Consider the following 25,894-nt stretch of genomic DNA (forward strand, 5'->3'; position numbering starts at 1 on the left):
CTACAGTTTGCATTGAATTGTGGGTCATATCAACCCCGCAAGTGACCAAGTTGTTCACTCGCTCCCTCGAGCTAAATCGAGGGTCGAGGGGGCAATGTTAGTGAATTGGACCTCCACTTAAGATGGCAAACAAACTGAATCTGGTTTCTATGGGGATTCCCCTGAGGGAAAGTGGCTAGTGCAAGGGCTGAAGGGGTAAAAATAACGTGTTTGGACTGCAGCCAGTGTCTGCCGGTGGTACGAGTGGCATTTTACGCCCCCCTCTGCCGAGTGTAAAACGCTTTGACCAAAGGCTTATCAGGGGTACACACCGGTTCAGAGTGCCTGGGGAGGGTGTATCTGTGATCTTGACACTGCTGGACAGGCAGGACTCGGACACCAGGGCCCCTCAGTACCTCCCCTCTGTGACCAATGGGCCTCAGTGTAAAGCCACAGGGTCACAAATGTCTTGTCGCACAGTCATTACCAACTGTGTGAAGTCAATACGCAGGATTACAGTGCAAACTACATGGGTATGGTGTGAATCACAGGATGACAGGGCTACCTGAAAAATCACATTACAAACAGCAAGACCACTGTACAAACAAGCTTTACTGTCCATGCAACACCATCACTGTGCAAACTGCAGGATCAAAAAACAAAGTACGGTACATGAATAGGGTACAGTCAACAGGTCACACACATTCAGTCAGAGACTCATACATGACAAGATAACAACCTCATCCAAACCCTTTCCTCCTCTTCAATAATCTCACGCAGGGTGTGCGATAGGACAATGGAACACAGTTCCAGGCACATCAGCTTGCCTGTTGTGTTGCTGTGGTTAACCTCTGGAAGTCGTCATCTTGCCCTAAGATCCTTGACGCCTGAGAGTGGGGGTCATTTTGTGTGCCAGTCCAGTCAGTTAGAGGCCTTGCCCTGAGATCCTTGACGCCTCAGAGAGGGGGTCATTTTGTGTGCCAGTCCAGTCAGTTAGAGGCCTTGCCCTGAGATCCTTGACGCCTCAGAGAGGGGGTCATTTTGTGTGCCAGTCCAGTCAGTTAGAGGCCTTGCCCTGAGATCCTTGACGCCTCAGAGAGGGGGTCATTTTGTGTGCCAGTCCAGTCAGTTAGAGGCCTTGCCCTGAGATCCTTGACGCCTCAGAGAGGGGGTCATTTTGTGTGCCAGTCCGTCAGTTAGAGGCCTTGCCCTAACTCTGTTAGAAGTGTTGAAGCACACAGAGAAGCCCATTGACTGTGGGTGAATGCAGGCTGGCTCACTGGACATGCAGACGGTCCTCCCTGCAGCTGTTTTGGACTTTGTGTCTAATAGTTTTCTATGACTTTCTCATCTACTTTTCAGACTGTCATGAAACAAACTCAGTTGACCCCTCATTAGTGTTAATTAGTGTAATGTCTGAAGAGGGCAGTGGAGAAACAGACGATTCAAGTACAAAGGTATTGGGACAGTGCCCATCACTAGGCTATGTAAAATAGCTGTGTGCGTGTTGGTGTGTCCATGGTATATTCTTGGCACCACAACACTGGGCTTCAAAACCGTCAAACCGCTGCGACACACTACTAAAGAGTTCCCCTTTATGTCACCAGGTGGATTCAGGGAAGTACAGTGCCTTGCGAAAGTATTCGGCCCCCTTGAACTTTGCGACCTTTTGCCACATTTCAGGCTTCAAACATAAAGATATAAAACTGTATTTTTTTGATTTGTTAAAAAAGTTTGAAATATCCAATAAATGTTGTTTCACTTCATGATTGTGTCCCACTTGATGTTGATTCTTCACAACAAATACAGTTTTATATCTTTATGTTTGAAGCCTGAAATGTGGCAAAAGGTCGCAAAGTTCAAGGGGGCCGAATACTTTCGCAAGGCACTGTAAATTTATATAGAAAATGCAGTTACAGAAGAAAAAGCTGTTGCACAAATTGGCCCTGTAAGTCAGTCATATTTATCGTTAAGCACTGAAAGAACAGACCGTATTAAGGTCAGCCTTTAGTGACGTAATTCCATTAAGTAAAACATCTACAGTATTTAAATCTAGTGCCTAATTCATCAGAGATGGTTTTCTTCAATTTAGCCTATCACCCAAAGTCAAGCCTTCCTATTTCTCATTGGAAAAACAACACTAGTCATTGTGATGATGAATAAGCATGTCTGATAAGCAGAGGACCCAGTCCTGGTCTCCTGATATCCTGAACCGATTTCAGCCCATATTACACCCAGGGGTGTTTCTAGGATGTGAAGACATTTGGGGCTTAGCCCAAAGCCAGGAGGGGGGTCCGGGGAAGGAAAATGTTTTTTAAAAGCTAGATGCATGAATTTGATGCACTTTGAAATGAACATCGAGAGATTAGAACATTGAGAGATTAGATCTTTTTCAGGTAACTTGCACCTTCCCACTTGCCAAAGCAGACACTGTCAGTACTCAAATACAATTGCTACTGTGGGTCTCTCTTCTCTGGAACAGTCTCTACACTGGAACACTCTCTACTCTGGAACAGTCTCTACACTGGAACACTCTACTCTGGAACAGTCTCTACACTGCAACACTCTCTACTCTGGAACAGTCTCTACTCTGGAACACTCTCTACTCTGGAACATTCTCTACTCTGGAACACTCTCTACTCTGGAACACTCTCTACTCTGGAACACTCTCTACTCTGGAACAGTCTCTACTCTGGAACAATCTATAATCTGGAACACTCTCTACTCTGGAAAACTCTCTACTCTGGAACCTCCTCTACTCTGGAACATTCTCTACTCTGGAACACTCTCTACTCTGGAACACTCTATACTCTGGAACACTCTCTACTCTGGAACACTCTCTATTCTGGAACATCCTCTACTCTGGAACATTCTCTACTCTGGAACACTCTCTACTCTGGAACACTCTCTACTCTGGAACACTCTCTACTCTGGAACAGTCTCTACTCTGGAACAATCTATACTCTGGAACACTCTCTGCTCTGGAACATTCTCTACTCTGGAACACTCTCTACTCTAGAACACTCTCTACTCTGGAACACTCTCTACTCTGGAACACTCTCTACTCTGTAACATCCTCTACTCTGGAGCACTCTCTACTCTGGAGCACTCTCTACTCTGGAGCAGTCTCTACTCTGGAGGACTCTCTACTCTGGAACACTCTCTACTCTGGAGCACTCTCAACTCTGGAACACTCTCTACTCTGGAGCACTCTCTACTCTGGAACACTCTCTACTCTGGAGCACTCTCAACTCTGGAACACTCTCTACTCTGGAACACTCTTTACTCTGGAACACTCTCTACTCTGAAACACTCTCTACTCTGGAACACTCTCTACTCTGGAGCACTCTCTACTCTGGAACACTCTCTACTCTGGAACACTCTCTACTCTGGAACACCCTCTACTCTGGAACACTCTCTACTCTGGAACACTCTCTACTCTGGAACACTCTCTACTCTGAAACACTCTCTACTCTGGAACATCCTCTACTGTGGAGCACTCTCTACTCTGGAACACTCTTTACTCTGGAACACTCTCTACTCTGAAACACTCTCTACTCTGGAACACTCTCTACTCTGGAGCACATACATCTACGGTGTATTGCCAAAAACCACTCACCAACGTCAAACAGACTCTGACCTGTCCAATGAGCCAGGCTGATTAAAGAATCCCACAGTACCTAAACACCTTCTCACTCTCACTCTCTCACACACACTGTGCAGTATTTAGAATCCATAGAGCAGCTTTAAGTCTGTGTGATCACCCCTCCTCTGCTTCTCTACATCACTTTCACTGTGTCATCTGTTGCTGTCTCTCTCATCTGCCCTCTTCTGTAGCTGTCTCTTAGTTTAAGTTTAAGTTTTAATGTCACATGCACAAGTACAGTGAAATGTCTTTCATGCAAACCCAACAACACAATAATCATTAACAATGTATTACTAGAAAAAAAGAAATAACATGAGAGATAAGAGTAATAAATATGAAATACACAAAGTAAGCATACTATATACAGAACATATTTGAAAAGTCTACCTCCATCGATCCAGGGATACTGGATCGATAAAGGTAGATATGTAATGGGGTAAGGTGACTAGGCATCAGGATATAAGATAAACAGAGTAGCAACTTATATGATGATTGTATGTGAGTGTGCGGGTGTGTAGAGTCAGTATACATGTACTGTATGTGCATATTATGTGTGAATAAATGATGGCGCGAGTGTGTGTGTATGTTGGTGTGTCAGTGTGTGTGTATGTTGGTGTCAGTGTGTGTGTATGTTGGTGTGTCAGTGTGTGTGTATGTTGGTGTGTCAGTGTGTGTGTATGTTGGTGTGTCAGTGTGTGTGTATGTTGGTGTGTCAGTGTGTGTGTATGTTGGTGTGTCAGTGTGTGTGTATGTTGGTGTGTCAGTGTGTGTGTATGTTGGTGTGTCAGTGTGTGTGTATGTTGGTGTGTCAGTGTGTGTGTATGTTGGTGTGTGTGTGTATGTTGGTGTGTCAGTGTGTGTGTATGTTGGTGTGTCAGTGTGTGTGTATGTTGGTGTGTCAGTGTGTGTGTGTGTTGGTGTGTCAGTGTGTGTGTATGTTGGTGTGTCAGTGTGTGTGTATGTTGGTGTGTCAGTGTGTGTGTATGTTGGTGTGTCAGTGTGTGTGTATGTTGGTGTGTCAGTGTGTGTGTATGTTGGTGTGTCAGTGTGTGTGTATGTTGGTGTGTCAGTGTGTGTGTATGTTGGTATGTCAGTGTGTGTATGTGTGTGTAGTGTGTTGTATGTTGTGTCAGTGTGTGTGTATGTTGGTATGTCAGTGTGTGTCATGTTGGTGTGTCAGTGTGTGTGTATGTTGGTGTGTCAGTGTGTGTGTATGTTGGTGTGTCAGTGTGTGTGTATGTTGGTGTCAGTGTGTGTGTATGTTGGTATGTCAGTGTGTGTGTATGTTGGTGTGTCAGTGTGTGTGTATGTTGGTGTGTCAGTGTGTGTGTATGTTGGTGTGTCAGTGTGTGTGTATGTTGGTGTGTCAGTGTGTGTGTATGTTGGTATGTCAGTGTGTGTGTATGTTGGTGTGTCAGTGTGTGTGTATGTTGGTGTGTCAGTGTGTGTGTATGTTGGTATGTCAGTGTGTGTGTATGTTGGTGTGTCAGTGTGTGTGTATGTTGGTGTGTCAGTGTGTGTGTATGTTGGTGTCAGTATGTGTGTATGTTGGTATGTCAGTGTGTGTGTATGTTGGTGTGTCAGTGTGTGTGTATGTTGGTGTGTCAGTGTGTGTGAGTATGCATAGAGACTGAAATAAAAGACGCAAGGTAAACTCTGTCCGTGTAGTAATTTCCTTAGCTATTTATCAGTCGTATTCCTTAGTGTCAGACTTGATGCACCGGTACCTCTTGTCGTGTGGCAGCAGAGATAATAGTCTATGACTTGGGTGGTTGGGGTCTTTAATGATTTTCTGGGCCTTCTTTTCAGACCGCATGATATAGAGGTCCTGGACGGGAGGGAGGGTACAGCTGTACAACTATTTCAGGATGTGAGGGCCCATACCAAACTTTTTCAACCTCTTGAGGGGTTTGCGCCTCCTTCACGACTGTGCGTGTGTGTTTGGACCATTTTAAGTCTTCAGGGATTTAATAATAAATAATAATATATGCCATTTAGCAGACGCTTTTATCCAAAGGATCTTACAGTCATGTGTGCATACATTTACGTATGGGTGGTCCCAGAAGGAATCGACAACCCACTACCCTGGCGTTACAATCGCCATGGACTCGAGGAACTTACACCACCCGATGACCCTGATGTCACAGGAAGGCCAAAAGGATCATCAAGGACAACAACCACCCGAGCCACTGCCTGTTCACCCCGCTATCATCCAGAAGGATCATCAAGGACAACAACCACCCGCGCCACTGCCTGTTCACCCCGCTATCATCCAGAAGGATCATCAAGGACAACAACCACCCGAGCCACTGCCTGTTCACATCCCCGCTATCATCCAGAAGGATCATCAAGGACAACAACCACCCGCGCCACTGCCTGTTCACCCCGCTATCATCCAGAAGGATCATCAAGGACAACAACCACCCGAGCCACTGCCTGTTCACCCCGCTATCATCCAGAAGGATCATCAAGGACAACAACCACCCGCGCCACTGCCTGTTCACCCCGCTATCATCCAGAAGGATCATCAAGGACAACAACCACCCGAGCCACTGCCTGTTCACCCCGCTATCATCCAGAAGGATCATCAAGGACAACAACCACCCGAGCCACTGCCTGTTCACCCCGCTATCATCCAGAAGGATCATCAAGGACAACAACCACCCGAGCCACTGCCTGTTCACCCCGCTATCATCCAGAAGGATCATCAAGGACAACAACCACCCGAGCCACTGCCTGTTCACCCCGCTATCATCCAGAAGGATCATCAAGGACAACAACCACCCGAGCCACTGCCTGTTCACCCCGCTATCATCCAGAAGGATCATCAAGGACAACAACCACCCGAGCCACTGCCTGTTCACCCCGCTATCATCCAGAAGGTGAGGTCAGTACAGGTGCATTAAAGCTGGGACCGAGAGACTGAAGAACAGCTTCTATCTCAAGGCCATCAGACTGTTTAATAGCCATCACTAGCCGGCTACCACCCGGTTACACAACCCTGCACCTCAGAGGCTGCAGCCCTATGTACATAGACATGTAATCACTGGTCACTTTAATAATGGAACAATAGTCGCTTTAATAATGTTTACATACTGTTTTACTCATTTTGTATGTTTATACTGTATTCTATTCTACTGTATTTTAGTCAACGCCACTCCGACATTGCTTGTCCAAATATTTCTATATTTCTTAATTCCATTATTTTACTTTCAAGATTGTGTGTATTGTGTGTATTGTTGTGAATTGTGAGATACTACTGCACTGTTGTAGCTAGGGAACACAAGCATTTCGCGACACCCGCAGTAACATCTGCTAAATATTTGTGTGTGACCAATACAATAAATTGATTTGATTTGGTGACGAGCTTGGAGGGGATACGGGTGTTGAACGCTGGCTGCGCTGTAGTCAATGAACAGCGTTCTCACAGAGGTATTCCTCTTCTCTAAGTGGGTGAGGGCAGTGTGGAGAGCAATTGAGATTGCGTCATCGATGGACCTGTTGGGGCGATATGCAAATTGCAGTGGGTCTAGGGGGGCTGGGATGGTGGAGTTAATGTGGGCCATAACCAGCCTCTCAAAGCACTTCATGATTACAGAAGTGAATGATACAGGGTGGTAGTCATTATGGCATGAAGCCTTAAGAGTTCTTAGGAACAGGGAGCATTGTGGTCATCTTAAAACATGTGAGGATTACAGACTGGGACAAGGAGAGGTTGAAAATGACTGTGAATATGCCTGGCAGCTGTTCTGTTCTGCGCACTCTCTGAGTACGCGTCCTGGAATACCGTCGGGGCCCGCGGTCTTAAGTGTTGACCTGATTAAAGACCCTTCTCACGTTGGCATCGGAGAGTAAGATCACACAGTCGGCACTCACACCCGGCTTGATCTTGTTGTCAAACCAAGCATAGAATGCGTTGAGTTGGTCTGGTAGAGAAGCATCGTTGGGCAGATCACGGTTGGGTCTTCCTTTGTAATCCGTAACGGACTGTAACCCCTGCCACATACCCGCGGGTGGTGGAGCCTGTGTAATATGATTCCACATTGTTCCTATATTGGACTTTTCCTTGTTTGATGACTGCGGAGGTCATAGTGGGCCGTCTGGTACTTATTCATGTCCTCTGTGTGCTCGGTAGCCCTGCTCTTTAGTTTAGCGCCAACCTCTGTGTTAATCCAGGGCTTTTGATTGGAGAAGAATCAACCCCTCACCGTGGGTACAACGTTGCCGATGCATTTTCTGATGAAGCTGCTTCTGATGAAGCTGTTTCTGATTAATCTGCTTCTGATGAAGCTGTTTCTGATGAAGCTGTTTCTGATGAAGCTGTTTCTGATGAAGCTGTTTCTGATGAAGCTGTTTCTGATGAATCTGTTTCTGATGAAGCTGTTTCTGATGAATCTGTTTCTGATGAAGCTGTTTCTGATGAAGCTGTTTCTGATGAAGCTGTTTCTGATGAAGCTGTTTCTGATGAATCTGTTTCTGATGAAGCTGTTTCTGATTAATCTGCTTTTGATGAAGCTGTTTCTGATGAAGCTGTTTCTGATGAAGCTGTTTCTGATGAAGCTGTTTCTGATGAATCTGTTTCTGATTAATCTGCTTTTGATGAAGCTGTTTCTGATGAATCTGTTTCTGATTAATCTGCTTTTGATGAAGCTGTTTCTGATGAATCTGTTTCTGATTAATCTGCTTTTGATGAAGCTGTTTCTGATGAAGCTGTTTCTGATTAATCTGCTTTTGATGAAGCTGTTTCTGATTAAGCTGTTTCTGATTAATCTGCTTTTGATGAAGCTGTTTCTGATGAAGCTGTTTCTGATGAAGCTGTTTCTGATGAAGCTGTTTCTGATGAAGCTGTTTCTTATTAATCTGCTTCTGATGAATCTGTTTCTGATGAAGCTGTTTCTGATTAATCTGTTTCTTATTAATCTGTTTCTGATGAATCTGTTTCTGATGAAGCTGTTTCTGATGAAGCTGTTTCTGATGAAGCTGTTTCTGATGAATCTGTTTCTGATGAAGCTGTTTCTGATTAATCTGTTTCTTATTCATCTGTTTCTGATGAATCTGTTTCTGATGAAGCTGTTTCTGATGAAGGTGTTTCTGATGAAGCTGTTTCTGATGAAGCTGTTTCTGATGAAGCTGTTTCTGATTAATCTGTTTCTGATGAATCTGTTTCTGATGAAGCTGTTTCTTAGTAATCTGTTTCTGATGAAGCTGTTTCTGATGAATCTGTTTCTGATTAATCTGCTTTTGATGAAGCTGTTTCTGATGAATCTGTTTCTGATTAATCTGCTTTTGATGAAGCTGTTTCTGATGAATCTGTTTCTGATTAATCTGCTTTTGATGAAGCTGTTTCTGATGAAGCTGTTTCTGATTAATCTGCTTTTGATGAAGCTGTTTCTGATTAAGCTGTTTCTGATTAATCTGCTTTTGATGAAGCTGTTTCTGATGAAGCTGTTTCTGATGAAGCTGTTTCTGATGAAGCTGTTTCTGATGAAGCTGTTTCTTATTAATCTGCTTCTGATGAATCTGTTTCTGATGAAGCTGTTTCTGATTAATCTGTTTCTTATTAATCTGTTTCTGATGAATCTGTTTCTGATGAAGCTGTTTCTGATGAAGCTGTTTCTGATGAAGCTGTTTCTGATGAATCTGTTTCTGATGAAGCTGTTTCTGATTAATCTGTTTCTTATTCATCTGTTTCTGATGAATCTGTTTCTGATGAAGCTGTTTCTGATGAAGGTGTTTCTGATGAAGCTGTTTCTGATGAAGCTGTTTCTGATGAAGCTGTTTCTGATTAATCTGTTTCTGATGAATCTGTTTCTGATGAAGCTGTTTCTTAGTAATCTGTTTCTGATGAAGCTGTTTCTGATGAATCTGTTTCTGATGAAGCTGTTTCTGATGAAGCTGTTTCTGATGAAGCTGTTTCTGATTAGTCTGTTTCTGATGAATCTGTTTCTGATTAATCTGTTTCTGATGAATCTGTTTCTGATGAAGCTGTTTCTGATGAAGCTGTTTCTGATTAGTCTGTTTCTGATGAATCTGTTTCTGATTAATCTGTTTCTGATGAATCTGTTTCTGATGAAGCTGTTTCTGATGAATCTGTTTCTGATGAAGCTGTTTCTGATGAATCTGTTTCTGATGAATCTGTTTCTGATGAAGCTGTTTCTGATGAAGCTGTTTCTTAGTAATCTATGTTGCTGTCTCTCGTCTACCTTCATCTCTATTCCTGTGCTGGTTGTAAAAAGTGTACAAGTAAATTCATTGTTTTAATAGTAATTTCACGGGCATTTTCACTTCACCTATAAATTCATTGTTTTAATAGTAATTTCACAGGCATTTTCACCTCACCTATAAATTCATTGTTTTAATAGACATTTCACAGGCATTTTCACCTCACCTATAAATTCATTGTTTTAATAGTAATTTCACAGGCATTTTCACCTCACCTATAAATTCATTGTTTTAATAGTAATTTCACAGGCATTTTCACTTCACCTATAAATTCATTGTTTTAATAGTAATTTCACAGGCATTTTCACCTCACCTATAAATTCATTGTAAACCATGTTTCACTGTCTTTTTCACTGTCTGCTTCTTAGAATTTCTGCAAATAAATACAGGCAATTAAAATCTATAGAGCAGCTAGAGGAGATACAGTCTACTATGTGTTCAATCTACCTCTGTTCTCTCTATAGAGCAGCTAGAAGAGATATAGTCTACTATGTGTTCAATCCACCTCTGTTCTCTCTATAGAGCAGCTAGAGGAGATACAGTCTACTATGTGTTCAATCCACCTCTGTTCTCTCTATAGAGCAGCTAGAAGAGATATAGTCTACTATGTGTTCAATCCACCTCTGTTCTCTCTATAGAGCAGCTAGAAGAGATACAGTCTACTATGTGTTCAATCCACCTCTGTTCTCTCTATAGAGCAGCTAGAAGAGATACAGTCTACTATGTGTTCAATCCACCTCTGTTCTCTCTATAGAGCAGCTAGAGGAGATACAGTCTACTATGTGTTCAATCCACCTCTGTTCTCTCTATAGAGCAGCTAGAAGAGATACAGTCTACTATGTGTTCAATCCACCTCTGTTCTCTCTATAGAGCAGCTAGAGGAGATACAGTCTACTATGTGTTCAATCCACCTCTGTTCTCTCTATAGAGCAGCTAGAAGAGATACAGTCTACTATGTGTTCAATCCACCTCTGTTCTTTCTATAGAGCAGCTAGAAGAGATACAGTCTACTATGTGTTCAATCCACCTCTGTTCTCTCTATAGAGCAGCTAGAGGAGATACAGTCTACTATGTGTTCAATCCACCTCTGTTCTTTCTATAGAGCAGCTAGAAGAGATACAGTCTACTATGTGTTCAATCCACCTCTGTTCTCTCTATAGAGCAGCTAGAGGAGATACAGTCTACTATGTGTTCAATCCACCTCTGTTCTTTCCATAGAGCAGCTAGAGGAGATACAGTCTACTATGTGTTCAATCCACCTCTGTTCTCTCTATAGAGCAGCTAGAAGAGATACAGTCTACTATGTGTTCAATCCACCTCTGTTCTCTCTATAGAGCAGCTAGAAGAGATACAGTCTACTATGTGTTCAATCCACCTCTGTTCTCTCTATAGAGCAGCTAGAGGAGATACAGTCTACTATGTGTTCAATCCACCTCTGTTCTCCCTATAGAGCAGCTAGAAGAGATACAGTCTACTATGTGTTCAATCCACCTCTGTTCTCTCTATAGAGCAGCTAGAGGAGATACAGTCTACTATGTGTTCAATCCACCTCTGTTCTCTCTATAGAGCAGCTAGAGGAGATACAGTCTACTATGTGTTCAATCCACCTCTGTTCTCTCTATAGAGCAGCTAGAAGAGATACAGTCTACTATGTGTTCAATCCACCTCTGTTCTCTCTATAGAGCAGCTAGAGGAGATACAGTCTACTATGTGTTCAATCCACCTCTGTTCTCCCTATAGAGCAGCTAGAAGAGATATAGTCTACTATGTGTTCAATCCACCTCTGTTCTCTCTATAGAGCAGCTAGAAGAGATACAGTCTACTATGTGTTCAATCCACCTCTGTTCTCTCTATAGAGCAGCTAGAAGAGATATAGTCTACTATGTGTTCAATCCACCTCTGTTCTCTTGTCTGGTGTGTCTCTCTCCATCATATTATATTATTCTGTTGCTGTCTCTGTCTTGTCTGGTGTGTCTCTCTCCATCATATCCTATTCTTCTGTTGATGTCTTTGTGTCTTGTCTGGTGTGTCTCTCTCCATCATATTCTATTCTTCTGTTGCTGTCTCTGTCTTGTCTGGTGTGTCTCTCTCCATCATATCCTATTCTTCTGTTGATGTCTTTGTGTCTTGTCTGGTGTGTCTCTCTCCATCATATTCTATTCTTCTGTTGCTGTCTCTGTCTTGTCTGGTGTGTCTCTCTCCATCATATCCTATTCTTCTGTTGATGTCTTTGTGTCTTGTCTGGTGTCTCCATCATATTATATTCTTCTGTTGCTGTCTCTGTCTTGTCTGGTGTGTCTCTCTCCATCATATCCTATTATTCTGTTGATGTCTTTGTGTCTTGTCTGGTGTGTCTCTCTCCATCATATCCTATTCTTCTGTTGCTGTCTCTGTCTTGTCTGGTGTGTCTCTATCCATCATATCCTATTCTTCTGTTGATGTCTTTGTGTCTTGTCTGGTGTGTCTCTCTCCATCGTATACTATTATTCTGTTGATGTCTTTGTGTCTTGTCTGGTGTGTCTCTCTCCGTCATATCCTATTCTTCTGTTGCTGTCTCTGTCTTGTCTGGTGTGTCTCTCTCCATCATATCCTATTCTTCTGTTGATGTCTTTGTGTCTTGTCTGGTGTGTCTCTCGCCATCATATTCTATTCTTCTGTTGCTGTCTCTGTCTTGTCTGGTGTGTCTCTCTCCATCATATCCTATTCTTCTGTTGATGTCTTTGTGTCTTGTCTGGTGTGTCTCTCTCCATCATATCCTATTCTTCTGTTGCTGTCTCTGTGACTTGTCTGGTGTGTCTCTCTCCATCACTCTAGTGGTTAGAGTGTTGGACTAGTAACCGACTAGGCTGCAAGTTCAAATCCCCGTTCTGAATATCTATATTTGTTCAGTGCTATGATGCAGACCCTGATAGAGTGACAGGTGTTTTGCTGAGTGAAGACATTGACATCTAACTGTAGTGGTGGGGAGGGGTCAAGGGACATGAGTGGTCCACTGCCAATCTCAACCAATCCCAGCAGGCCCCGCGTCACTCCAGGGGCTTCTTGCAGTGCCTGTTACTGCCTAGTGCAGTATATTGGACTGTCCATTTTTCTCATAGATATTTGTCACTAGAACATTGTTTTTAATACTGCATAGCACAAGTCCTGTGTGGTTATGGAAACCCATAGACTGAAATGTAAAAAAAAAAAGTTTTACGATCAAAGGTTCAGGGCTGGATCAAAAACATCCCGGGCTGAGGCCCCCGGAAGTCCTGGCCTAAGAACGCCACTGACTACACCTCCTCCTACCTCATCCTTCTACCCCCCCCCCTTTCTCAACGACTACTGTCGTCCCTCTCTGGCTCCCCTGGATGTTATCCCGGGTGATATGCATTAATGCTCTGCTCCGTTCCACTGTTGCATAAGCAGGTCTGCCTAACAGTAATGTAATGCTTAACAGTAATGTAATGCCTAACAGTAATGTAATGCTTAACAGTAATGTAATGCCTAACAGTAATGTATTGCCTAACAGTAATGTAATGCCTAACAGTAATGTAATGCCTAACAGTAATGTAATGCTTAACAGTAATGTAATGCCTAACAGTAATGTATTGCCTAACAGTAATGTAATGCCTAACAGTAATGTAATGCCTAACAGTAATGTAATGCTTAACAGTAATGTATTGCCTAACAGTAATGTAATGCTTAACAGTAATGTAATGCTTAACAGTAATGTAATGCTTAACAGTAATGTAATGCTTAACAGTAATGTGATGCCTAACAGTAATGTAATGCCTAACAGTAATGTAATGCCTAACAGTAATGTAATGCTTAACAGTAATGTATTGCCTAACAGTAATGTAATGCCTAACAGTAATGTATTGCCTAACAGTAATGTAATGCTTAACAGTAATGTAATGCTTAACAGTAATGTATTGCCTAACAGTAATGTAATGCTTAACAGTAATGTAATGCTTAACAGTAATGTAATGCTTAACAGTAATGTAATGCTTAACAGTAATGTGATGCCTAACAGTAATGTAATGCCTAACAGTAATGTAATGCTTAACAGTAATGTAATGCTTAACAGTAATGTAATGCCTAACAGTAATGTATTGCCTAACAGTAATGTATTGCCTAACAGTAATGTATTGCCTAACAGTAATGTAATGCCTAACAGTAATGTATTGCCTAACAGTAATGTAATGCTTAACAGTAATGTAATGCTTAACAGTAATGTAATGCTTAACAGTAATGTAATGCTTAACAGTAATGTAATGCTTAACAGTGATGTAATGCTTAACAGTGATGTATTGCTTAACAGTAATGTAATGCCTAACAGTAATGTAATGCTTAACAGTAATGTAATGCTTAACAGTGATGTATTGCTTAACAGTAATGTAATGCTTAACAGTAATGTAATGCTTAACAGTAATGTAATGCTTAACAGTGATGTAATGCTTAACAGTGATGTAATGCCTAACAGTAATGTGATGCCTAACAGTAATGTAATGCTTAACAGTGATGTAATGCTTAACAGTAATGTAATGCTTAACAGTGATGTAATGCTTAACAGTGATGTAATGCCTAACAGTGATGTAATGCTTAACAGTGATGTATTGCCTAACAGTGATGTAATGCCTAACAGTGATGTAATGCTTAACAGTGATGTAATGCCTAACAGTGATGTAATGCTTAACAGTGATGTATTGCCTAACAGTGATGTAATGCCTAACAGTGATGTAATGCCTAACAGTGATGTATTGCCTAACAGTAATGTAATGCTTAACAGTGATGTAATGCTTAACAGTGATGTAATGCCTAACAGTGATGTATTGCTTAACAGTGATGTAATGCTTAACAGTGATGTAATGCCTAACAGTGATGTATTGCTTAACAGTGATGTAATGCTTAACAGTGATGTAATGCCTAACAGTGATGTATTGCTTAACAGTGATGTAATGCTTAACAGTGATGTAATGCCTAACAGTGATTTATTGCTCAACAGTGATGTAATGCTTAACAGTGATGTATTGCTTAACAGTGATGTAATGCCTAACAGTGATGTAATGCCTAACAGTGATGTAATGCTTAACAGTGATGTAATGCCTAACAGTGATGTAATGCCTAACAGTGATGTAATGCCTAACAGTGATGTAATGCCTAACAGTGATGTAATGCCTAACAGTGATGTAATGCCTAACAGTGATGTAATGCTTAACAGTGATGTAATGCCTAACAGTGATGTAATGCCTAACAGTGATGTAATGCCTAACAGTGATGTAATGCCTAACAGTGATGTAATGCCTAACAGTGATGTAATGCCTAACAGTGATGTAATGCTTAACAGTGATGTATTGCCTAACAGTGATGTAATGCTTAACAGTGATGTAATGCCTAACAGTGATGTTATGATGATGTGATGTAATGCCTAACAGTGATGTAATGCCTAACGGTGATGTAATGCGATGTAATGCCTAACAGTGATGTAATGCCTAAGTTTGTAATGCCTAACAGTGATGTAATGATGATGTGATGTAATGCCGAACAGTTTAACTGTACTTTGGGTTAAGTAAAGCATTCTTGGGGTTTTCCCCCATTTTGCAGCGTACATGTTTTGCCTGAATATGCTGCACGACAGCCTAATGCAATATGGAGTGCTTACTGTCAGAACAACAGGCCTGAATGCAACGACTGGTCCTTTTGTTGTGCTCTGGTCCACAGGCATGCGCATATGGGAATGAGCACAGTGAAGTCGACTCTCTGCGTGTTTGTGCAAGTGTGAGTATGTGTGTGTGGGTGGGTGTATGTTTTCAGCCTGCAAAAACAATAAAGTTCGCTCATTGGACAAACGTCAATGTGTTGCGGATATGAGATGAGTAAATGATGAATGATAGATCTTTGTCCCTGTGAACAACTAGGGAAAATTGCTTCTGCTCTCTCTCTCTCCCTCCCTCTCTCTTGCTCTCTCTCTCTCTCTCTCTCTCTCGCGCTCTCTCTCTCTCTCCCTCTCTCTCTCTCTCTCTCCCTCTCTCTTGCTCTCTCTCTCTCTCTCGCGCTCTCTCTCTCCCTCTCTCTCTCTCCCTCTCTCTTGCTCTCTCTCTCTCTCTCGCGCTCTCTCGCTCTCTCGCTCGCTCTCTCTTTGTCACTCTCTCTCTTTTCTCTTTTCCTCTTCTCCTCTTCTCACCTCAGCCATCCCTCTTTCTTCTCTGCCGTAGCCCATAGACGTCACCCACTGTTTAAACCTGCCCATCTCGGTGCTCTTGGCTGATGCATAATCTGTACTTGTCTAAAACATGGAGTCAAGAAGGAAGCAGAACGTACTGCAGTACTGTCGACCTACAGTACCGGAGTGCCAGTGCCACTCACCACAGGCCCCCACTACAGAGATGGGGAACAGACCCCTCCATGCCCTCTGCAGCCTCCACTTCTCTGAACTAGTTCATGGCTCTGTAGTACTGCTCAATATAGACAAACTACTGTAGTGTACATACTGTCATTCCAGGTGCAATGTTTGACGTGACTGAGTTAGCTTAGGTTGGCTAGCTAGCTACAGTAGCAAGAATGTTATACAGCCTGCATAGCAACTATTTTGTTTAGAACAGACAACCAGTCCTTTTGCATAGCAACTACATTAAAATAATTAGGAAACAGATTTGTCAAGACTATAACGTTTTAATGAAAATATGTAATTCATTGTTATTTTAATATGTTGGTAACCATGAATTAAAACAAAAGAAAAAATCATTAAGGCACCTTTAAAAAACTTTATTTAACTAGGCAAGTCAGTTAAGAACAAATTCTTATTTTCAATGACAGCCTAGGAACAGTGGGCCTGTTCAGGGGCAGAATGACAGATTTGTAGCTTGTCAGCTCAGGGGTTTGAACTTGCAACCTTCCGGTTACTAGTTGAATGCTCTGACCACTAGGCTACTCTGCCACCCCAGGCTGTGCTGTATATTGTGCCATATGGCTTAATTGTCCAACTGTAGGAGTCAGGCCTCTGGACTGGAAGCTACCGGGGTTGATTTTTTCAAAGAACCCTTGTCCCAGATACTGTAAGATCTCTGACTATTTCTTACATTGTTCTCTCTCTTTTTCATGCAAGTCCCTCCCTTTACTCTTTCCCCTCATCATGGTTTGTCATACGTTTAAATGATGTTGTAATTAAGAGTGACAAGGGGCCATTAACTATGGATTAGACAAAATTATATTTCCTCCCATCGGTAGCCATCATACAGCCAGAGGCCTGAAACTCCTCTGATGATTATCCTGGCACTGTCACATGCTATACAGGGACTATTTATGGTTTTCCCCATAACGGAATCATCTCCTCCTCTCTATCCAGTGCCCTCCATCCAGTCCAGACAGTTTGACTCTCTACCCTTTGCCCTCCATCCAGTCCAGACAGTTTGACTCTCTACCCTTTGCCCTCCATCCAGTCCAGACAGTCTGACTCTCTACCCTTTGCCCTCCATCCAGCCCAGACAGTTTGACTCTCTACCCAGTGCCCTCCATCCAGCCCAGACAGTCTGACTCTCTACCCAGTGCCCTCCATCCAGCCCAGACACAATCTGACACTCGTGCCACCAGCACAGACAGAAAGTAGGTATTTCCAGCTCTGACAGTAGTGTGTACAAAACCTGCAACCATGGCAGAATCCAGGGGCCAGGTGTGGTGTCAGCCAGTTGAGTTGTAGTAAGTCCTGGGGACAGGGAGACTCATCCTTCTCTCTCTCTCTCTCTCTCTCTCTCTCTCTCTCTCTCTCTCTCTCTCTCTCTCTCTCTCTCTCTCTCTCTCTCTCCCCCTCCCTCCCTCCCTCCCTCCCTCCCTCCCTCCCTCTCTGTCTGCCTCTCTCTGTCTGCCTCTCTCTGTCTGCCTCTCTCTGTCTGCCTCTCTCTGTCTGCCTCTCTCTGTCTGCCTCATGTCTCCAGCCTGTCCGCTCTGACCTGGGCTGCAGCCATGGGCCTGTTCTGGCCAGATGCATGCACCCACGGGGACACACACAAACAAACGCAACCGGATTATAAGTTGACATTAATGACTTCCGACCTTAAAAAAAATGGAGAAATGGGAAGTAGTGCTGCGGCCGAAATGGAAGTGGGATGAATAGTTAATATGTGTTTCTGGTGAAGACTGGCAGCAGCATACCTGAACACTGAGTGCTAGGCACAGGCTACAGAACAGAGAGGGGGAATTGTTCAAGCATTACGTTATGCAGAGTATGTGACTTGTGTGATTAAGTACAAGCACTCCAAAGTGGCACTCAAATTACATTGAGTCACACACTCTAGGCTGGGGGGATGGAGGTGGTGTTGCCTTCGACTCCGTCTGGTCACTTAGGCCAAGGGACAGACAGACAGACATCAAATGCAATATTATTTGTCACATATACATGTTTAGCAGATGTTATTGAGGGTGTAGCGAAATGCTTGTGTTTCAGTACAGTAATAGTACAGTAATATCTTACAATTCTCAACAATACACATAATACACACAATCCTATAAGTTAAAGAATGGAATTAAGGAATATATAAATATTAGGATGAGCAACTACAAGAGTAGTAAAACCAAGAAAATTGTGTGCACATTTCGCCGATCCCCACAAGGAAAATGAAATGGGAATCAATTGTTTGGTCCCCACAAGGATAGCAAAACAAACGTGTGTGTGTGCTGTGTGTGTGCTGTGTGTGTGTGCTATGTGTGTGTGCTATGTGTGTGTGCTATGTGTGTGTGCTATGTGTGTGTGCTGTGTGTGTACTGTGTGTGTACTGTGTGTGTGCTGTGTGTGTGCTATGTGTGTGTGCGTGGAAAGTGAAGGCAGCTCTTCTTGCAGATCACCAACTTTTGAAACACAGTGTTTCTTACTTCATTGATGTTCTGAAGTGAATCCTAACTTACAAAAGGCATCTCAAAGTGAACCTCTGTTGTTGCACCTACTTCCCTGTAAATCCTGTCTCCAACTAAGTTGAAGAGAACACACGGTTTAGTCGATAAAGCGAGCAGACAACAACTTCAATTAGTGGGTAGCTCGCATAAGAGCTGAACACACACAACCCGGCTCAAAGCCAGTCAACACCCCCCCCCACCAAAAATCCCCCATCCAAATGTTCCCTATTAAACACAGCCTTATTTAGACATCACATGGGGGGGGCTGCCTTTGAATGTTTGTCTATGCACTTATTGTGGAGTCGAGTCGCAGCTGAGCGTGACAGAAGTTAATTGAAAAGGAGTGTGTTGTTGAGAAATGGACTACATCGCTTCAGTCACGACTCAGTGCCTTTCCCCTTGTTGTTGACACCACTGAGGATGGATTGACAGGGGAGGCTCCCTGTAGATGAGGGTGGGAGGGTCCCTGAGGGTCCCTGAGGGTGGGAGGCTCCCTGTAGATGAGGGTGGGAGGGTCCCTGAGGGTCCCTGAGGGTGGGAGGCTCCCTGTAGATGAGGGTGGGAGGGTCCCTGAGGGTCCCTGAGGGTCGGGGCTCCCTGTAGATGAGGGTGGGAGGGTCCCTGAGGGTCCCTGAGGGTGGGAGGCTCCCTGTAGATGAGGGTGGGAGGGTCCCTGAGGGTCCCTGAGGGTGGGAGGCTCTGTGTAGATGAGGGTGGGAGGGTCCCTGAGGGTCCCTGAGGGTGGGAGGCTCTGTGTAGATGAGGGTGGGAGGGTCCCTGAGGGTCCCTGAGGGTGGGAGGCTCTGTGTAGATGAGGGTGGGAGGGTCCCTGAGGGTCCCTGAGTGTGGGAGGCTCCCTGTAGATGAGGGTGGGAGGGTCCCTGAGGGTCCCTGAGGGTCGGAGGCTCCCTGTAGATGAGGGTGGGAGGGTCCCTGAGGGTCCCTGAGGGTGGGAGGCTCTGTGTAGATGAGAGTGGGAGGGTCCCTGAGGGTCCCTGAGGGTGGGAGGCTCTGTGTAGATGAGGGTGGGAGGGGAAGAGATACATCTGAATCAATTCTGGCGGCCAGATCTTCATTGGCAGACTAAATAACTTTTTTGCCTGCTTTGAGGACAATACAGTGCCACTGACACGGCCCGCAACTAAAACATGCAGACTCTCCTTCACTGCAGCCGACGTGAGGAAAACATTTAAACGTGTCAACCCTCGCAAGGCTGCAGGCCGAGATGGCATCCCCAGCCGCGCCCTCAGAGCATGCGCAGACCAGCTGGCCGGTGTGTTTACGGACATATTCAATCAATCCCTATCCCAGTCTGTTGTTCCCACATGCTTCAAGAGGGCCACCATTGTTCCTGTTCCCAAGAAAGCTAAGGTAACTGAGCTAAGCGACTACCGCCCCGTAGCACTCACTTCCGTCATCATGAAGTGCTTTGAGAGACTAGTCAAGGACCATATCACCTCCACCCTACCTGACACCCTAGACCCACTCCAATTTGCTTACCGCCCAAATAGGTCCACAGACGATGCAATCTCAACCACACTGCACACTGCCCTAACCCATCTGGACAAGAGGAATACCTATGTTAGAATGATGTTCATCGACGACAGCTCGGCATTTAACACCATAGTGCCCTCCAAGCTCGTCATCAAGCTCGAGACCCTGGGTCTCGACCCCGCCCTGTGCAACTGGGTACTGGACTTCCTGACGGGCCGCCCCCAGGTGGTGAGGGTAGGCAACAACATTTCCACCCCGCTGATCCTCAACACTGGGGCCCCACAAAGGTGCGTTCTGAGCCCTCTCCTGTACTCCCTGTTCACCCACGACTGCATGGCCACGCACGCCTCCAACTCAATCATCAAGTTTGCGGACGACACAACAGTGGTAGGCTTGATTACCAACAACGACGAGACGGCCTACAGGGAGGAGGTGAGGGCCCTCGGAGTGTGGTGTCAGGAAAATAACCTCACACTCAACGTCAACAAAACTAAGGAGATGATTGTGGACTTCAGGAAACAGCAGAGGGAACACCCCCCTATCCACATTGATTGGACAGTAGTGGAGAGGGTAGTAAGTTTTAAGTTCCTCGGCATACACATCACAGACAAACTGAATTGGTCCACCCACACAGACAGCATCGTGAAGAAGGCGTAGCAGCGCCTCTTCAACCTCAGGAGGCTGAAGAAATTCGGCTTGTCACCAAAAGCACTCACAAACTTCTACAGATGCACAATCGAGAGCATCCTGTCGGGCTGTATCACCGCCTGGTACGGCAACTGCTCCGCCCACAACCGTAAGGCTCTCCAGAGGGTAGTGAGGTCTGCACAACGCATCACCGGGGGCAAACTACCTGCCCTCCAGGACACCTACACCACCCGATGTCACAGGAAGGCCATAAAGATCATCAAGGACAACAACCACCCAAGCCACTGCCTGTTCACCCCGCTATCATCCAGAAGGCGAGGTCAGTACAGGTGCATCAAAGCTGGGACCGAGAGACTGAAAAACAGCTTCTATCGCAAGGCCATCAGACTATTAAACAGCCTCCACTAACATTGAGTGGCTGCTGCCAACACACTGACTCAACTTCAGCCACTTTAATAATGGGAATTGATGGGAAATGATGTAAAATATATCACTAGCCACTTTAAACAATGCTACCTAATATAATGTTTACACACCCTACATTATTCATCTCATATGTATATGTATATACTGTACTCTATATCATCTACTGCATCTTTATGTAATACATGTATCACTAGCCACTTTAACTATGCCACTTTGTTTACATACTCATCTCATATGTATATACTGCACTCAATACCATCTACTGTATCTTGCCTATGCCGCTCTGTACCATCACTCACTCATATATCTTTATGTACATATTCTTATCCCCTTACACTTGTGTCTATAAGGTAGTAGTTTTGGAATTGTTAGCTAGATTACTTGTTGGTTATTACTGCATTGTCGGAACTAGAAGCACAAGCATTTCGCTACACTCGCATTAACATCTGCTAACCATGTGTATGTGACAAATAACATTTGATTTGATTTGATTTGTAAAGGGGTTAAACACTGTTTCTCATGCTTGTTCAATGAACCATAAACAATTAATGAACATGCACCTGTTTAAGACACTAACAGCTTACAGACGGTAGGCAATTAAGGTCACAGTTATGAAAACTTGGACACTAAGAGGCCTTTCTACTGACTCTGAAAAACACCAAAATGAAAGATGCCCAGGGTCCCTGCTCATCTGCGTGAACATGTAAGGAGGCATGAGGACTGCAGATGTGGCCAGGGCAATAAATTGCAATGTCCGTACTGTGAGACGCCTAAGACAGCGCTACAGGGAGACAGGACGGACAGCTGATCATCTTCACCATGGCAGACCATGTGTAACAACACCTGCACAGGATTGGTACATCCGAACATATCACCTGCGGGACTGGTACAGGATGGTAATAACAACTTCCCGAGTTACACCAGGAACGCACAATCCCTCCATCAGTGCTCAGACTGTCCACAATAGGCTGAGAGAGGCTGGACTGAGGGCTTGTAGGCCTGTTGTAAGGCAAGTCCTCACCGGACATCACCGGCAACAATGTCACGTATGGGCACAAACACACCGTCGCTGGACCAGACAGGACTGGCAAAAAGTGCTCTTCACTGACGAGTCGCGGTTTTGTCTCACCAGGGGTGATGGTTGGATTCGTATATCGTTATCGTCGAAGGAATGAGCGTTACACCGAGGCCTGTACTCTGGAGCGGGATCGATTTGGAGCTTGAGGGTCTGTCATGGTCTGGGGCGGTGTGTCATAGCATCATCGGACTGAGCTTGTTGTCATTGCAGGCAATCTCAACGCAGTGCATTACAGGGGAGACATCCTCCTCCCTCATGTGGTACTCCTTCCTGCAGGCTCATCCTGACATGACCCTCCAGCATGACAATGCCACCAGCAATACTGCTTGTTCTGTGTATGATTTCCTGCAAGACAGGAATGTCCGCGTTCTGCCATGGCCAGCGAAGAGCCTGGATCTCAATCCCATTGAGCACGTCTGGGACCTGTTGGATCAGAGGGTGAGGGCCAGGGTCATTCCCCCCCAGAAATGTCCAGGAACTTCCAGGTGTCTTGGTGGAAGAGTGGGGTAACATCTCACAGCAAGAACTGGCAAATCTGAGTCCATGAGGAGGGGATGCACTGCAGTACTTAATGCAGCTGGTGGCCACACCAGATACCGACTGTTACTTTTGATTTTGACCCCCCTTTGTTCAGGAACACATTATTCAATTTCTTTCAGTCACATGTCTGTGGAACTTGTTCAGTTTATGTCTCAGTTGTTGAATCTTGTCATGTTCATACAAATACTTACACGTTAAGTTTGCTCGTTTGTTCGTTTCTTTTTTTGCTGAGTGTAGTTGTGCTTAAAGGCTAGATGGCGTGCAGGGTTGGCTGTGTTGTCCATGAATGGAATGACTAATGTCTGAGGAAAATGATTACACCTACACACACTGCTATTGCGTACGTGACTGAACTGTAATCAACACTCCAAATCCTTATTTCTAAAATCTCAGAGAAAACCATCATCCAAGAAGTGCCATTTTATTGAGGTTACCATGGGAACCGTAATTTGATGCCGAACGATGCAGACCTTTATTCAGATCAGAGCATAGCTTTGCACTAAGCCCCATGATGGCACTGCTCGTTGACTGGTTTCATCACTGCTTGTATTATAGAGCTGTCTGGGGCGCAGCGCGCCCTAGCATTGGGTTCTGCAGGGTTGCTATAGAACAGGTTGATCCTGGGCCAAATGAGAGTGGCAGTGAGTGGGTCGTCACTGTCTGAGTCATCCTAAACCACAGAGAAACTCTCTCTCTCTCTCTCTCTCTCTCTCTCTCTCTCTCTCTCTCTCTCTCTCTCTCTCTCTCTCTCTCTCTCTCTCTCTCTCTCTCTCTCTCTCTCTCTCTCTCTCTCTCTCTCTCTCTCTCTCTCTCTCTGTCTGCCTGTTGCACACTGAACAATGCAGGCTTGATACTGATTGCTGAATGTACTAGAGTTGAACCTGATGTCTGTTGCATCCCAAAAATATACATTTAATAACCCCTCCCTCTTCCCTCCTTCCCTTCCTCCCTTCCTCCCCAACGTTTTAAACAAATATGTAACCCCTGTTGTAGTTTGTGTAGACCTGCAGTATGCACAGCACAGCCCTCACCCTCATACTGCTTGCTAACAGGCTTCGATGGCTACATCCATGTCACTGCTCCTCCTAATCACCCGCCTCATTCATCTTCCCCAGCCCAGGAAGGAGGGGTGACGGGACAGGCAATGGAATTATTCCCATTTCGAATCATTCATTTCCCCAGGGCAGCACAAATGGGAATATATCCGTTATTAATAATGTGACAGAGGGATCCAAAAACAGCCTCCCAATGACAGAGATGGATGGGAGTAGGTGAGGAGTCAGCCTTTAGCTTAGAGACTATCCACAGGCCGTGCTGTTGGAACATTACTGCTGATGGAAAAATGTTCATATTCTACACCACATTCTACACCTACAATTACCGTGTCTGAATACATTGTAATTAGTATGTACTACGATTAGTAGACAGCATGTAGTTTTAGGAAGTAGTAGGCAAGACGTGAATACCCATACATTCACACCAGTGGGGGCTGCTGAGGGGAGGACGACTCATTATAATTCCGGAAATGGAGTCAATGGAATGGTATCAACCACGTGTTTGATGTGTTTGATGTGTTTGATGTGTTTGATGCCATTCCATTGACTCCATTTCCAGAATTAGAATGAGCCGTCCTCCCCTCAGCAGCCCCCGCTGATTCACAAACATACCACACACACACACACACACACACACACACACACACACACACACACACACACACACACACACACACACACACACACACACACACACACACACACACACACACACACACACACACACACACACACACACACCTATTTAATAAATTCACGCAGTGCCCTCTGACACCAATATGTACTCAATGCATTGACTCCCTCCACTAGGAATCAGCAGGCTATGCATCTCTTGTACAGTCCAGTATACACTTTCTCCCCAGCTAGAAATAATAAGCTGTAATTGGCCACCAGATATCTCAACATGAGTTGTGTCAAACATATGCACATACTCAATACTGTTGATTCATTCTGATGTATTGTGTAAGGGGTTTGCTGTCTTACAGGCTGACAGAAAAATATCATTTTATTCGCTAGCGTTTTTCTGTTTTATAGACCGAGGGCAGGGATGGGCAACCCCAGTCCTGGCGGGTAGTAGGGATGTCACACTTCTTCCCCATCCCTAGCAAACGGCTGATTAAACTGATAGCATTTTAAGCCGAAGATCATAATTAGTTGATTATTGGAGTCAGGTGTGTTAGCTGGGGCTGGGGAAAAACTGTAACTCCAAATCAGGCCCCCGAGGACTGGAATTGCCCACCCCTGACCCAGTGGATTATTTATCCACTGTTACAGTACAAAAGAAGGATTTACTGTCGGATGTGACTTGGCTCAGTGTTATGATCATTTTGTTTTCAATGTTCATAAACCTCAATTTATCTACTCAGTCTGCAACCCAGAGTTTGTAAGATTCTGGTTGAATGAAACATACAAGAGTCCTAGCTTACAATAGTCAAAATGTTTGTTCACAAGAGTACTCTGAAGTTCATTATACAAACTCAGTCTTTATAACACACACAAACAAGTTGAAATCTTAAGCTACGCCTTGCTCAGACAGTCGGTGTTTTCCCACTACACAGATACATTGTTTAATCTGCAACATGCTTCATCATTTTCTGCAAGCCTAACAGTTTCTCCCGTCCACGGGTGGAGACAGGATGTCCTGTAAGCAACACAGTATTACAACTTGTCTGTCAATAGCTCCTCTTATCATTTGTTTCCCACTTGCACCCTGCTTACATGATAAAAAGGAACAAAAGGTCCTTGTTCTAATTCTGACTAAAACTATACACATCATCAGACTATAGTTTTATGATTCAAATACATTTCATTCAAGTAAATGGTTTCAGAGTGGAATTATTTAATCATTATCTTTAAACATATAAATGATTTCATCACTTATTTTATCTTTGTTTTAGTATGGTCAGGGCGTGAGTTGGGTGGGTTGTCTATGTTCGT

General features: G+C 44.2%; 1 long non-coding RNA gene across 1 annotated transcript in view; it reads left to right on the forward strand.

Moving 5' to 3' along the window:
- The first annotated feature begins 1,610 nt into the window (after positions 1-1,610).
- LOC127913994 (uncharacterized) overlaps positions 1,611-25,894 on the forward strand; it is a 423,857-nt gene continuing 399,573 nt past the window's right edge. Inside the window, exon 1 of the long non-coding RNA XR_008087558.1 lies at positions 1,611-1,702. This is a non-coding gene — a long non-coding RNA (uncharacterized LOC127913994). The remainder of the gene's footprint in view (positions 1,703-25,894) is intronic.

Source organism: Oncorhynchus keta, chromosome 30 (assembly GCF_023373465.1).
Source record: "Oncorhynchus keta strain PuntledgeMale-10-30-2019 chromosome 30, Oket_V2, whole genome shotgun sequence".
NCBI lineage: Eukaryota > Metazoa > Chordata > Actinopteri > Salmoniformes > Salmonidae > Oncorhynchus > Oncorhynchus keta.